At 41.8% G+C, this 13124-nt stretch overlaps 1 non-coding gene across 1 annotated transcript; it reads left to right on the top strand.

The window, feature by feature from the left end:
• The first annotated feature begins 5149 nt into the window (after window positions 1-5149).
• Window positions 5150-5263, top strand: trnal-cag (transfer RNA leucine (anticodon CAG)). The gene is made up of 2 exons: window positions 5150-5187; window positions 5229-5263. It is a non-coding gene; the product is annotated as a tRNA-Leu (tRNA).
• The last annotated feature ends 7861 nt before the right edge of the window (window positions 5264-13124 follow it).

The raw sequence follows: 13124 nt of genomic DNA on the forward strand, positions 1-13124 counted from the left end.
TGGTTACTCTGCGTCATACTACATATGACCTCAATCTGTCTTCAAAAGAACATGAGATGTCTGGAAATTCAAAGGTCTGACCGTGTCCCACTAAGGCAGTAACTGTCGATATACTAAAATAATACTCGATTAACTATTCTAAATTCTACCGACACAGACGTAACTCAAAGTTAAATTGATCTGCTGTTGAGAAACCGCGCCCAGTAAATTGACTAACGTAATACCATTCAAAATCGTTTTCAGGACTACGTTCCAATCAGTGGAGAAAGTTCATTTTTGATCGATTGCCTAACAATGAAATTGCCTAATCGTCCAATTCGTGATTTTTGGAAAAATAATGTATAGTTCAAAACTGCAATACCACTTTTTAAGCATTCTGTAATTAACAAGTTGTTTCTATTCACTGAATTGTCGGAATGGTCTCACATATGGTAAGCCACTTTGTTTTATTTTGGCCTGTCCTAAAAAAACATCACAAAAAACGTGCGTGTTTGATATAATTTATCTTTAGTTATCCCTATTAAAATGTTTAAAACTTAATGTGCACTTTGAGTCGGAATTCCCTTCTAATTTTAGCATGAATGGGTAATTGAATATTGCTTTTACATGCCGTCAAGTTAATATGCCTGCAGACATGAAGAACGTTTTAACTCAGACCTCTCAGTCACTGTTTCCCGGAGAGCTGCTTCTCCCCAGCACAAGTATAGCTCTGGGCAAGGTGCCACTAAAGACAAGAACAATATCGAGTGGATCCCGTGAGTTAGAGGAAGAGGAGATTCAATTTCGTTAGTCGGAAAATGGGAACTACCGAAAGTTGAAATGACAGAAAGGAACCATGCGAAAGAAGAGGACATTTGTTCAAATTATGCCCCGTCGTGAACTTAAACAAGTCTCCTTGTACTTGCCCGATTATGTTGCCACGCCTTATAAAAGAGCGCGACCATTATCCTGGCAGGCAGTTTTACTTCAGCCGAATGAAGTGATTTAAACTAACATGCCAGGGAACGGAAATAAATATGACAAAACTGTGGACGAGCCAGCTGGTTGACAGGTAGACGATGGGTGTTGTGAATGTAAGTAAGGCCAAGCCATGAATGGGAAGAAATGCAGACAATGAAAGGAAGCAAATTGTATCACATAGGCAATATTCAAAAGGAAGAACTGTGCAGGAATTAGGGTGCTCCTTTTAAATGCACGTAGTATTCTAAGGTGGATGAAATTGTTGGAGCTTAGTTGGTTTGACGTCGTTGGCATCACTGCGTCGTGGCTGATAGAAGGTCACATTTAGAGCTTAATATAAAAGAATGCACGTTTTACCGAATGGACTGGCAGGAAGGCATAGACAGTGCTATGAGGGTTGGCGTTACATCTCTAGAAAAAGGTGACATCGTGTCAGAGAATTTCGTATCTTTCTAGGTGGAATTCAGTAAAATAAAACAACATTATGGGATTCATAAAATAACAAAAAATAACCAAGCTATGCGGTTGCGATCGTAAAGTGAGCGAGAAAGGGCATTTAATAAGGAAAATGTCAAATTTGTGATGAGGGATTTCAATATGCAAGGGATTTGGGAAAATCTCTCATTACCCTCAGTTGAACTTTTTCTTTTTGTGTGTTTCCCCTAGATGTTAGTCTGTGGTTTTCTATTGCGATCTGCTCCTGTCCCTGCTCCTGCTCTACTCCGACCCCTGTATCTGTGAGTACCCCGTTTCTCATCTGCTTCTTATTGTTACCTGCATCGCTGCCACCTGTGTATCATTGTGCTCCTCCTATTATCTGCCTGACTGCTGATTGCTCAGTGCATTTCTGTCCTGTGTTGCCAGTTTGTGCCAATGAATTTTCCTGAGCCTTTCCAGTCATCGTATCTATTCTCTGTAGGTCTGAATATTTACTCTGCTTGTTTCCTGTATCTGATTTTTGGATTTCTCTGGATGTTTTGATCTCTGCCTGATCTTTGATGTCGACTCTGTTGCGTCCCCCTCTCTCCCCCCCCCCCCCCAACGCACCGGATTCTCTACTCTCTAAATATCACAATGCGCACAGTACTTGGTCTGCAACTGAGTGCCTGCCTCAGCGACCTGACAAAATCAGTATAGTGTCGGATCGCAAGAGAGGGAATTTGTTGCATGCCACCGAGATTTTAGAGTAGCCGGTGCTTAAATCTACTGGGGAAAGACGATCTTAGATTGGATCTTGTGTAGTAATCCAGATCATATTATGGGTATTAATGTTAAGGAATCCTAAGGGGATACAGTAATCATAACATGATTGAATTCATACTACCATTTCCGAGGAAAAGCACAGGTCCAATGTATCAGCATTGCAAGGGAATACAGGGAATTACGGAAGCACGAGCGAGCAGCCTGCCTAGTTTAACTGAAAGTAGATACTGGCGTGGATAACAGCATAGCAGAGGTGGCTGAGTTTCTGGCAATAGTTCAAAAGGCGCACGTTAGATATGCCCCACATAAGAAAGCAAAGATGGGCAACCATTTCTGACAAGGGATGTTAAGGACAACATAAAAACAGGAAAGTGCTTATCATGTATCTAAAGTGAGTGGGAATTCGGATGATTGGAATGCTTTTAAAATCCAACCAAAGGCATCCAAAAAAAAAAAACAAAAACAAAAGAAGGAAAAAGATGAAAGGTGTGTGTAAACTAGGAAACGTGCAAAACAGGATTCTTTGTTTTCGAGTAATATATAGAAGAACAGGGAGTTGAAAGTTGATATTGGAACACTGGGAAATGATGATGCTGAGGTAGCAATGGTAGACAAACAAATGGCGGCTGAAATAAATAAGTACTTTACATTAGCCATCACTGTAGAACGCACCAGCTGTGCGCCAGATGTCCGTGAGTATCATAAATCAGGACTGAGTGCCATTGGAATTGCAAGGGAAAACGTGCCAGGCAAAGTGAAAGGTCTTAAGATGGATTAGTAACCAGAACCAGATGGACTATACGTCAGAGTTTTCAAAAAGTTTTATGAAGATATAGAAGATGCATTGGTTGTGACCTTTCAAGAATTACTTAATTCTGGCATGGCACTCTTTAACAATTGGGAAAGATAAAATAAATAAATTATAGGCTAGTTAGCCTCAGTGGTTGGGAAGGGTTGCAGTCCATTATTAATGAAGAAGTTTTCAAGTAATTGCAGAGTAATGATCAAAATAAGAACAGTCATCATGATTTCTGTCGAGGAAAATCTTGCCTGCCTAATCTGTTTGCGCTCTTCGAGGGGATTTCAAAAGCGGTGGACAATGGAAAGGCGGCGAATTACTTGGATTTTCAGAAGGCCTTTGATACGGTGACACACATGAGGTTGCTTAACAAGATGAAATCCTGTGGCATTCAAGGAAAAATACTGTCATGGGTAGAGGAAAGGCTGACAGGCAGAAAGCAGTGATTGTGTATAAAAGGTGCCTTTTCCGGTTGGCTACCAGTGCCTAGTGGTGATCCTCAGGGGTCAGAATTAAGACTGCTACTTTTCACATTGTTTGTCAATTATTTGGATAATGGAATTGAAGGCTTTGTGGTAAAGTTTGCGGATGATACGAAGATAAGTGGAGGAGAAGGTAGTGCTGAGGAGCCAATGCAATTGCACCAGCAATTGCCATATTTTTCAGTTACTGCTTCTACACAGCTGTCCCGCACCCCACCGCCGCCCCACGTAGCTCAAGAGGGAGCGGAGAGAAAGGGGTAGTAGAAGGATATCTGGTCCCTGTACTGCAATCGCTGCAGTCAGGGGTTGAGCCGTAGAATAAAACATGTTACAGTTCCTGGCAGTGAGCTCGTTCGTTCGCCCGCCAGCATTCAGAGCAGTGTGGTTTCGCTAACCACTGCTACCATTGCGTAAGTTTACTCCAATGGGCCAATATAACAACGACGTCACACTTCCATTACATGCTATCTCATCTGAAATCAATCGGCGACTTGAAGCCTCAATGTAAAATACCACCCCGTAGACGTTTGTCAATATGGTTAGCGTTTTATTTTATTTATTTATTTATTTATTTATTTTTCTGAAGGCATGTTTGACTGGCGCTGAGATGAAAACATTCACCCTGAGCGATGTCTGAGTTCCGCCGCAAGTTCCAATTGTATAGAACTGGACCAATGTCCCTTCAGCGATTCAATGTTAGTGATAGCCTCGCCAGTTGGAATAGTCATCTAATAGTAATAGAATTTGCCCTGCATTTGTCTCTGTCTGTCCGACCCAGTACCTTTATTACACCGTTATTCAGAGCTCTCGTGTACAACTTAGCGAGTTCCATATAACTTCTGGGCTTCGCTTCTGGAGCATCACCCGTTGATCTCTAGTTATTGAATTGGCTCCCACATGGCGCTGAGAATATGGGTTCGGTGTAACACTGAAATATTCCAAGAAGTAAGTGCGCTTCCAACTAGCTGGTGTGTTGTCAATGGCCCCATTTAAATTGAAACTATGGAAACATAGTTAAACATAAAAACGTAGTATCCCACTATGGAAACATATTTAAACATGCTTACGTTTTTATTATTAACAGCATCTGAAGTTAAGGGAAAAAGGCAGGAGAATGTGTATAACAGGGGTAATTAATCCGCCATGACGGAATGATGAAACAGACGAAGTTGACTGAGTGGACTTTCCGAAGATCTTTTATTTTCTTCTGAATTTTGTCACAGCTTCTCTTTCATCCATAATCATCGGACTCTGCTTTGGACTTTATATTCTACTTGCCAACATCCATCTGTAAAGCAGCGTTCCCCGTTACAGCTGAACCTCTCGTGTGCAGGGTTTGTCAAATTTGTCATGATCGCCTCCCACCCAGTGGTGACAGAATCAGTCCTATCTATAAACTTCTATTTCATCACTTCCCTACATGTGAAGACAGCGAGTCTTCCCAGCGCTCTCATTCACCCTTTTAACCTCAGCTACAAATTTCTGCTGATACGCGTCTAACGAGTTTTGATCTGTAGTTGTAACACTGCTTCTCTTTCCACAGAGGGCGCCTCACCTGAGAAAACTGTAACAAGCTCGGACTCATTTCCGATTCCCAGAATCGGATGTGCGTTTGTGTTTATATAACTCTGTTCTTAAATCAGGCATTCATCTGTTCTCAAAAACATCAAATTTCTTTGGGATGTGAAGTGGGTGATGCAAAGTTGTCAGGGTGGCCGAGCGGTCTAAGGCGCCAGACTCAGGGAATGAAAGTCCTTCCTACAAATGCGAGGTTTCTGGTCTCCATCTTGGGGCGTGGGTTCGAATCCCACCCCTGACATTATTTGTCTTAAACTTTCAACCGAGTTAATGCTATTACTGCGAAGCAAGCGTCGGTTGTTTGCGAGGATTAGGCAAACACGTAAGTAAGAAAAGATGATGTATTTGAGAAACTTGTAATACCCACCAATTTTAAGTTACGTGCGCTCTCCACCACCAATCATCCAATGAGAACTGGCTCATGGACCTCTATTTTTCCCTCTCCTGAACACCACAATCACTTCATTGGTTTTGCCGACATTGAGTGACGGTATATTGTCATATCTTCTTTAAAATTATCTCTTCTTAGGTGAAATGTATCCCTGATGGAATAAGCCGTGTCTACCCTGGGATGGAGATAATCTCTGCCATGATTATCTATGTCATCTATGCCATACCTTTATCTATGTCTCTCAAAATCTGAGAAACATCTATCAGATTTTTGCTCACCCTCCGCTACTTCAGAGAAATCATCCCAAGCTTGTCCAAAGTCTCGTTATCGCCCAAATCGTCCAATTCAGGAAGCATCTTGGTAAAGCTTTTCTGCTCTCTCGAAAGCCTCGTCAACCTTTCTATGACGGATGGCCTGAACTGTATGCACGACATGTTCCAGTGCTGTGCTGCTGTATTTTTTTTTAATTTCGGACATGCTTGGCAAGTCCGAAATGCAACGTCTATTTTAATGTCAAATCCCAGGATATCCTGTCTGTTTGTATGTGTACTCCCACACCAGAGCAGTCATTCAGACTATACTGAAATGCAGCTTTTTATGCTCAATATGAAGAGAGTACTGCAGGGCTGTCAGGGTGGCCGAGTGGTCTAAGGCGCTAGACTTAAGGCGAGAAAGCCTCTTCCTTGAAAACCCGAGTGTTGGTATCCAACTGGAGGCGTAGTCTCGAATCTCACTCCTGACAACATCTATGATTTACACGCTCATAATTCAATCACTGTAATGTTTATTGCAGCGATCAGTGTTTTGGGAGGATGGGAAAGATAAAAAAAAATTGTTTTCGTTACATTAGGCAGCAGTACAAAGTGTCACATGACATCGGACTCGGGCTGCGGAGTTTGATGAGAAGGAAGCCTCGGTGAAGAGTGCTGTGCCACCTTCTCAACCGTGGCTATTGTTTGACACAACAACACCGGGGCCATTCAGACACTCTGCTGGTCTCTATATTGAAACGGCATTTTTACATTGTCGTTCTTAAGTGTACATCTGCCGCGGAGCTCCGTAACGTGCGTTTAACACCATTCTGGACTCGGGAATATCGGATGGATCATTGCGGACTGGGTTTTATTCGCTTTCTGTGGTTTACTAGACCACTCTTCCTTTTTTTATTTGCAATCCAGGTGTTCTAAGGCGGACAGTACGGAAAATTGCCTTCGGCCCAACTGGTTCAAAGTCCAAAGCAGAAAGTAAATTTGTCATGACATATATCACCATGTAAACAACGAGATTCACTTGCTCACGGACATCCAAGAAACGCAATAACATCCACAATGGACCGCAATAACACGGCAACGTAAAATGAAATGATAGTGATCACAACAATATTACTTATTACTTTGTGTAATAATCCAGGGCGACTACGAAGCGCACTATAGTTTTTAGAGCTTAAAACCCTCTCTCAGACACAACTAAATGAATTTTACACCTTGACACAGGCTTGAACATGGTCCATGCGAAACTACTCACGTCTTTATCAGTAAAACCTTTTCCACAGTTGCAAAATGAAACACCGATCACTTCTCTGATCTAGAAGACTGTGTGTTGTATCTGCCACTGCTACGCCCGCTCTCCTACTCTGTCGAAGTTTCTGAGTAGCCACTCTTCTTCTTCTAGTTTCCCGTCACGTCATCGGCAGTCTGGATTAAAACGCCTTGAATCAACCGTTATTGCAAAAATCAAAGGAAGATGGAGGGCTTGTGTTACCAAACTTACGATTTTATTATTGGGCAATTAATATTCGTTTGGGATTCAGGGTATAGATAAACAGGACTGTTCTTCCTGTTTAGGCCTGGAGGAGAATTCGGTAACGGGGTTTTCTTTGGCTTCCTTACTGGGAGCTCCTCTTCCCATTTTCTGTTCTCTGGGATAGACAGACAAGCTCTTGGTCCTGTTTTTAAACATACATTAATTTTTTTTGATTTCAGTTTCGCAGGTTTGTTGACTTCAATAACTTTGTTCTCTCTAGTAATATCCATTTTACCTTTATTTTAAGCCATCAATTCTCGATACGGTTTTTCTAACATGGAAATCTAAGGGAATAAAAACTTGTTTTTAGATTTGTTCATAGAGGATTGTTGAATGTCCTTTTCGCATTTAAAGGATAAATATGATATATCTAAAGCACAATTCTTTGAATACTTAGAAGTTAGGAATTTTTTACGTGATTTCTTACCGAATTATCAATTTTTTCATTGACCAAACATGACAGATGCTATTTTTCAGCTAAAACCATTTCAAAGAGGATTGACAGCTATTATATATAAACGCTTAATGAATGCACGTATAATACCTGAATGATAAGGCTAAATGTGCTTGGGTATTGGATTTTCAGGACTTACTTTCAGTTGATCAATGGAATAAAATTTATTATTTAGTTAATAATAAATTAATTATCGCCCGTCGCTCCTTCATTCAGTTCAAGGAAGTGCACAGGGCACGGATGTCAAAAGAAAAATGAGTGCATATTTTTTTCTCAAATAAATCACAACTGCGACAGATGCAAAGCTAAGATGGCTTCTCTAACTCGTATGTTTTGGTCTTGTATAAAGTTAAATAGGCTTGGGAGAGGTGTTTTTAGAACGTTATCAAAAGTTATACGTGTGGACGTACAACCTGATTTACTTAAGGAAATCTTTGGGATTACTGCAAAGGAAGCGGGAAATGTTCCAACTTCCGCTCAACATATGATAACCTTTTCAACTTTATTGGCTAGGAGAGATATTTCGTTACATTGTAAAGATCCTAATCCACCTTTTTTTTTCTGACTCTCCTCCATTATGTCAAAACTTAAGCTTGAAGAAAATTAGAAGTTGGACGTTTGATACATTTTTCAAATTTGAGCAAACCTGGCGAACTTTTATTCTATATTTTCATATGATTTTTTTTTCCTTTTTTTTAATCTGTCTCTTTATATATCTCGTTTTTTTTTGTAAGTTTTCCTTCAAATAAACTGCCCATCTTTTTGGTTAGTTTAGAGTTTTTTTTTCTTTCTTCTTATAAATAGAAATTTACAATCTTTTTTTTTGTTTGAATAATTGTCAGGGGGCGTTGTGGTTCTCTGTTTATATATACTATACTAATATTATATTATACATGAATTTGACGGTGTATTTCCGTTTCTTTGTTTGTACTTTTATTGTAAAAGATTTTTTATATCTATATAAACAGATAAAAAAAAAAAACACCTTTGTCCGTTGTTTGGTGTCAAACTGCCGTGCGCTGATGTACTTTTTTCTACTATTTGCAGTAAATTAAACACTTAAACAACAAATCACCTGGGCTCTTCTTCAGGCATTTTGATCTAGTCCATCCAAAGTGGATGGAGCGGTTCTGCTCTCATTGTGGAAGGTCAGCACTGGGTGAATACAAAGTATATTCCTCCAGCAACTGCGAATAATATAAACGATTTACATGATGAAATAGATGGCATTGTTGCCAATCTTGCAGTAGATACGATGATTGGTAGAGCGGCAGGTAGTATTGCGGAAACAGTAAAATGCAGAATGACTTATACAGTTAGAAGAATGGGCAAGAAAGTGGGAAATAAAATGCAATTTTCGAAAATGTATGTCATGTACTTTGATAGTAGAAATAAAATTGCAGATTATTTTCTAAACGAGGATAAAGACCAAAAGTCTGAGATGCAATGGGACTTACAGATGTTAACTACTGGGTCGAGTCAGTGGTGAGGAAGGCAAATGCCATGTTAGCATTCATTTCAGAAGGTCTAGAATATAAGAGCAATGATGTAATGCTGAGGCTGTATAAAGCATTGGTGAGGCCTCACCTTGAGTATTCTGAACATCTTTGGGCCTCTCATTTAGAAGAGATTTGCTGGCATTAGAGAGAGTACAGAGGAGTTTAGCAAAGATGATTCCAGGAATGAAATGTTTATCATACGAAGAAGCTTGATGGTTCTGCTTCTGTACTCTCTGAAATTCAGTCTGAAACTCCCCAATTCCAAATCCTACCCCCCTGGATAAACTCATGGAGATGGTCCACCTCACCACTGTCAGGATGAAATTGTTTAATATTAGATATTCGTTAGACCATGATGCTGCGCCATAACAGATTGTGTCTCGCTCATTTTAACGGGGCATTATACAAATAGAATTATAAAAGGCACAGCGGGATACCCAGCAGCATTCGGAAGCTTCAGAATTTCGAGAATGTCTGCCTTAGCAACACAATACTGATATACAGCTTTGTCTGACAGAGCCACACCTCTCACGTTAGGACATAAATGGGAAAATGCATCTGCCTATATTTTAAGTCAATCATGATACATTTGTTGAATCTAAAGTTAGAAGTGAATTCTGGATTTTGATCCACATTTTAGTGGGGTTAACACAACTGAAACTGCGCCGTACCGACCAGATGAGCAAACTTTGTTTAGAGACGGTTATTGTGAAACAAATTGGCACAGGAAGTTGGAAAATTTCGAGACGACTCTGATAACTCATTCATTGGAAATGACCTGTTAATAAATGACTGTTTTAATAGTGATGCAGCATTTCTGGATTGTATAGTATTAAAAAAAATCCAGAAACAACGAAGGGCAATGTCAACTGCAATCACTCACTCAAAATATGAGGTTGTTGCTCTGATAGCGCAATTTTCTAAATAGTGATTTTGAATGGTAATAAGTTTTTTTCGATAAGCAGGGCAGTTTATTATCTACAAGTTATGTTTATTTTGAGTTAATTTATAACTATGCTTAAGTAACAGGAAACGGGGGATATCGTCACAGAGATGGGTACAGAAGGGTGTGGATACGAAGAGGGGTTAAGGAAAAGAAGATAGTGGATACGATGTAGGAAGGTGTGGTATCATGGAGACGTCGCCGAAGGGGGCCAATTTAGACTGGTTGTTCTACAATCCCAGAACATCCTGAGTGAAAGAATGTCCTTAACATAAGCCTTTTACTTGGCTGTCTCTTCCCCAGCTCATCACAATGTCTATCTCCCAACGCCCTGTGTCCTTCCCCCAATCTTTTTTTCACCCATCTCTCTAAACCCCCAGTCTTCCTCCCAGTCACTAGATTCAAAAGTGATCTCTCTCCCTCAGTCAATCTTCCCTGACTCATCTCCCCAATTCTATCTCTCTCCCCAGTCAATTTCCTCAACACCGGTCTCTTCCTCCGTCGTGTTTCTCTCCCTCTAATACCAGCCCCGATCACGCTTTCCCATTAAACCTCTCGCTCAGTCTCTTTCTCACTCCAGTCACTCGCTACGTCCCCAGTCTCTCTCTCTGCAGTCTCTGTTTCCTATGTTTCTCTCTTGCCTCATCTTTCTAACGTCCCCGCCTGTCTCTTCATCCCTGTCTCTCCCATTCCGGGTCTCTCCAAATCTCGCTCCTCAGTCCGATCTCTATTCATATCCCGAATATCTTCCCACCCCAGAACTCTTGATTCAAAATGCCCCCCCCTAAATCATTCTCTACACCATCTGTTCGGTTTTTCTCTGCCTCACGGGTCTCTCTGCCCATCTTCCCACCCATTGTCTCTCTCCTCAGCACTGCAATCTCTCTCTCCTCCCGTCTTCCTCCAGTATCTCCCTCCCACTCCTCTTCCCCGCCTTCTCTATCTGCCTGGACACGTTCTAACTCAGACCCTATCTCTGTCTCTGACTACGTTCTTCTACCCGTTTCCATCTCTCCCCGTTTCTCTCTCTCGGTTCTCTAGCACATCTCCACGACTGTTTCCCTCTCCTTCTCTTTCCCTGCAGTATCTCATCCACCAGTGTCTCTCTCGCCTCCGACTCTGTCTTGCCGCATCTTCTCTTCCCCGAGACTATCTACTCTGTCATTTTCGCTCCCAGTCTTACTGTCTGTCCTTTTATCTGCCCACATCTGCCGCTTTACGTCCCCTAGTCTCTCTCCTCTCTCTCGTCAGCCTTCTCTCCCACGTCCAGCCTTCTCTCAAACTCTTTCCCTCTCTCTCTCCCCACACTCTCTGCTTTCAAACTCTCTCCACAATCTGTGCCTCTACATTTACTCTCCACACTTTTCTTCCACAATCTTTTTCTCCACACTGTCTGCCTTCACACTGCCTCCCTCCTCACTCTTTACCAGTCTCTTTACCCCCAGTCACTCTCTCCCCTCTGTGTTTACCTCCCATTTCTCTACCCCGGCCCTCTCTCCTTCTTCGACGTTCTCTACCCTAGTCCCGCTCAGCCCATTCGCCCCTCGCTCTCTCGTTTCACAAAGCTTCTCTCCCGTCTCTCTCCTTCTACACATTATCCTCACCGTGCCTCTCACTGCTACTCTACCTATCCTTCTCTCCCGACTTTCTCCCCGTCTCTCTCTCTTTATCGTGTTTCTCCCCTTCCCCCAACACTGCGTGACACTTTTCTCTTCGATTTTCTTTGCTCCAGTCTCTAGCCTCCCCCGTCTCTCTCTCTCTCTCTCTCTCTCTCTCTCTCTCTCTCTCTCTCTCTCTCTCTCTCTCTCTCTCTCTCTCTCTCTCTCTCTCTCTCTCTCTCTCTCTCTCTCTCCTGCTCCTCTTTGCTTCAGCCAGCTCTGAATGTTTCTATGTTCCAAACTCCAAGCACCACACTCAGGTTGCTTACCTTATAGAAAACAGTCTCACTCTGCACTGCACAATGAAATGGATGTGCTGACATGCTGGAATGGACACGGGGAGAGCTTCAGTGTCGGTCCGTGAAGGGGGCGGTTGCGGACAGAAATGGGTGAAGTGAGAGGTAGAGGATATGGGGGCAATGAGAGTTAGAGCGGAGGGCAGCATTAGTGTGAGAGGGGAAGGGAGGAGTGCGACTGAAAGAGTAGAGTGTCCTGAGGGGTCAGAGGATTGTGAGCGTTTGGGAGGAATGTGAATACGGAGAAAGTGAGAGCACTGTGGAGAAAGGAAGGAAGAAAATGGTGAGGCAGCTGGGCACATTCAGGCAGGGTGTTGGAAGAATTCGATTCCCCCTGTCCCACTCACGATAAATATTCTAAGGATACATGGTCATCAACGAAGTCAGGATTCACACTCGTTACGGGCGTATGCACTTCTGGGAAGAAATACGCACCACCAAACAGAAAAGAAATCTCAACTCAGAAATACCACATTAGAGGAAAAACAAATAATGGTTGAGCATGACCTTCTGCATGTTCTGAGCACGCTATGTGCCGACAAGGTCGAGGGCTATGCCTGGATGAAAGTTGGGGACGCAGAAACAAAAACAGACCAGAATCACAGACTTCCCAGAAACAGACTGGTTCCTTGTCAGTACCAAGCAAGTGGCTAAAAAAATCAAAAATACCCAACAAATTACCAATAAATTAAAGACGATAAAGGCAGAAAATGCCATGTGAGACCAAAAACTATCCAATACATTACAGGGTCCGCAGCAGTTTAACTTAATCTGATTACTTACATAAGCACAGTCTAGTGGTAAACATTATTCACCAAAAATCTGGCCTTAAAATACAAACTCATGAAAGATACTATACAGTAAATGGTACGTTTTCAGAGTCAATGTCCAACCATTACATTGAAATCGATCCATTATTAGACATAGGGCAATGCACGATAGTGGTCCGGATATAATTTCAGAGGATGAACAAGGAAAAACATCTGGGTTAATAGACATGGCCAGTACGAAAACATACAACCTTCGGCAATCAATAAGTGAAAATGATCAGAGAAGTG

The sequence above is a fragment of the Hypanus sabinus genome, unplaced genomic scaffold, assembly GCF_030144855.1.
Source record: "Hypanus sabinus isolate sHypSab1 unplaced genomic scaffold, sHypSab1.hap1 scaffold_551, whole genome shotgun sequence".
Classification (NCBI taxonomy): Eukaryota; Metazoa; Chordata; class Chondrichthyes; order Myliobatiformes; family Dasyatidae; genus Hypanus; species Hypanus sabinus.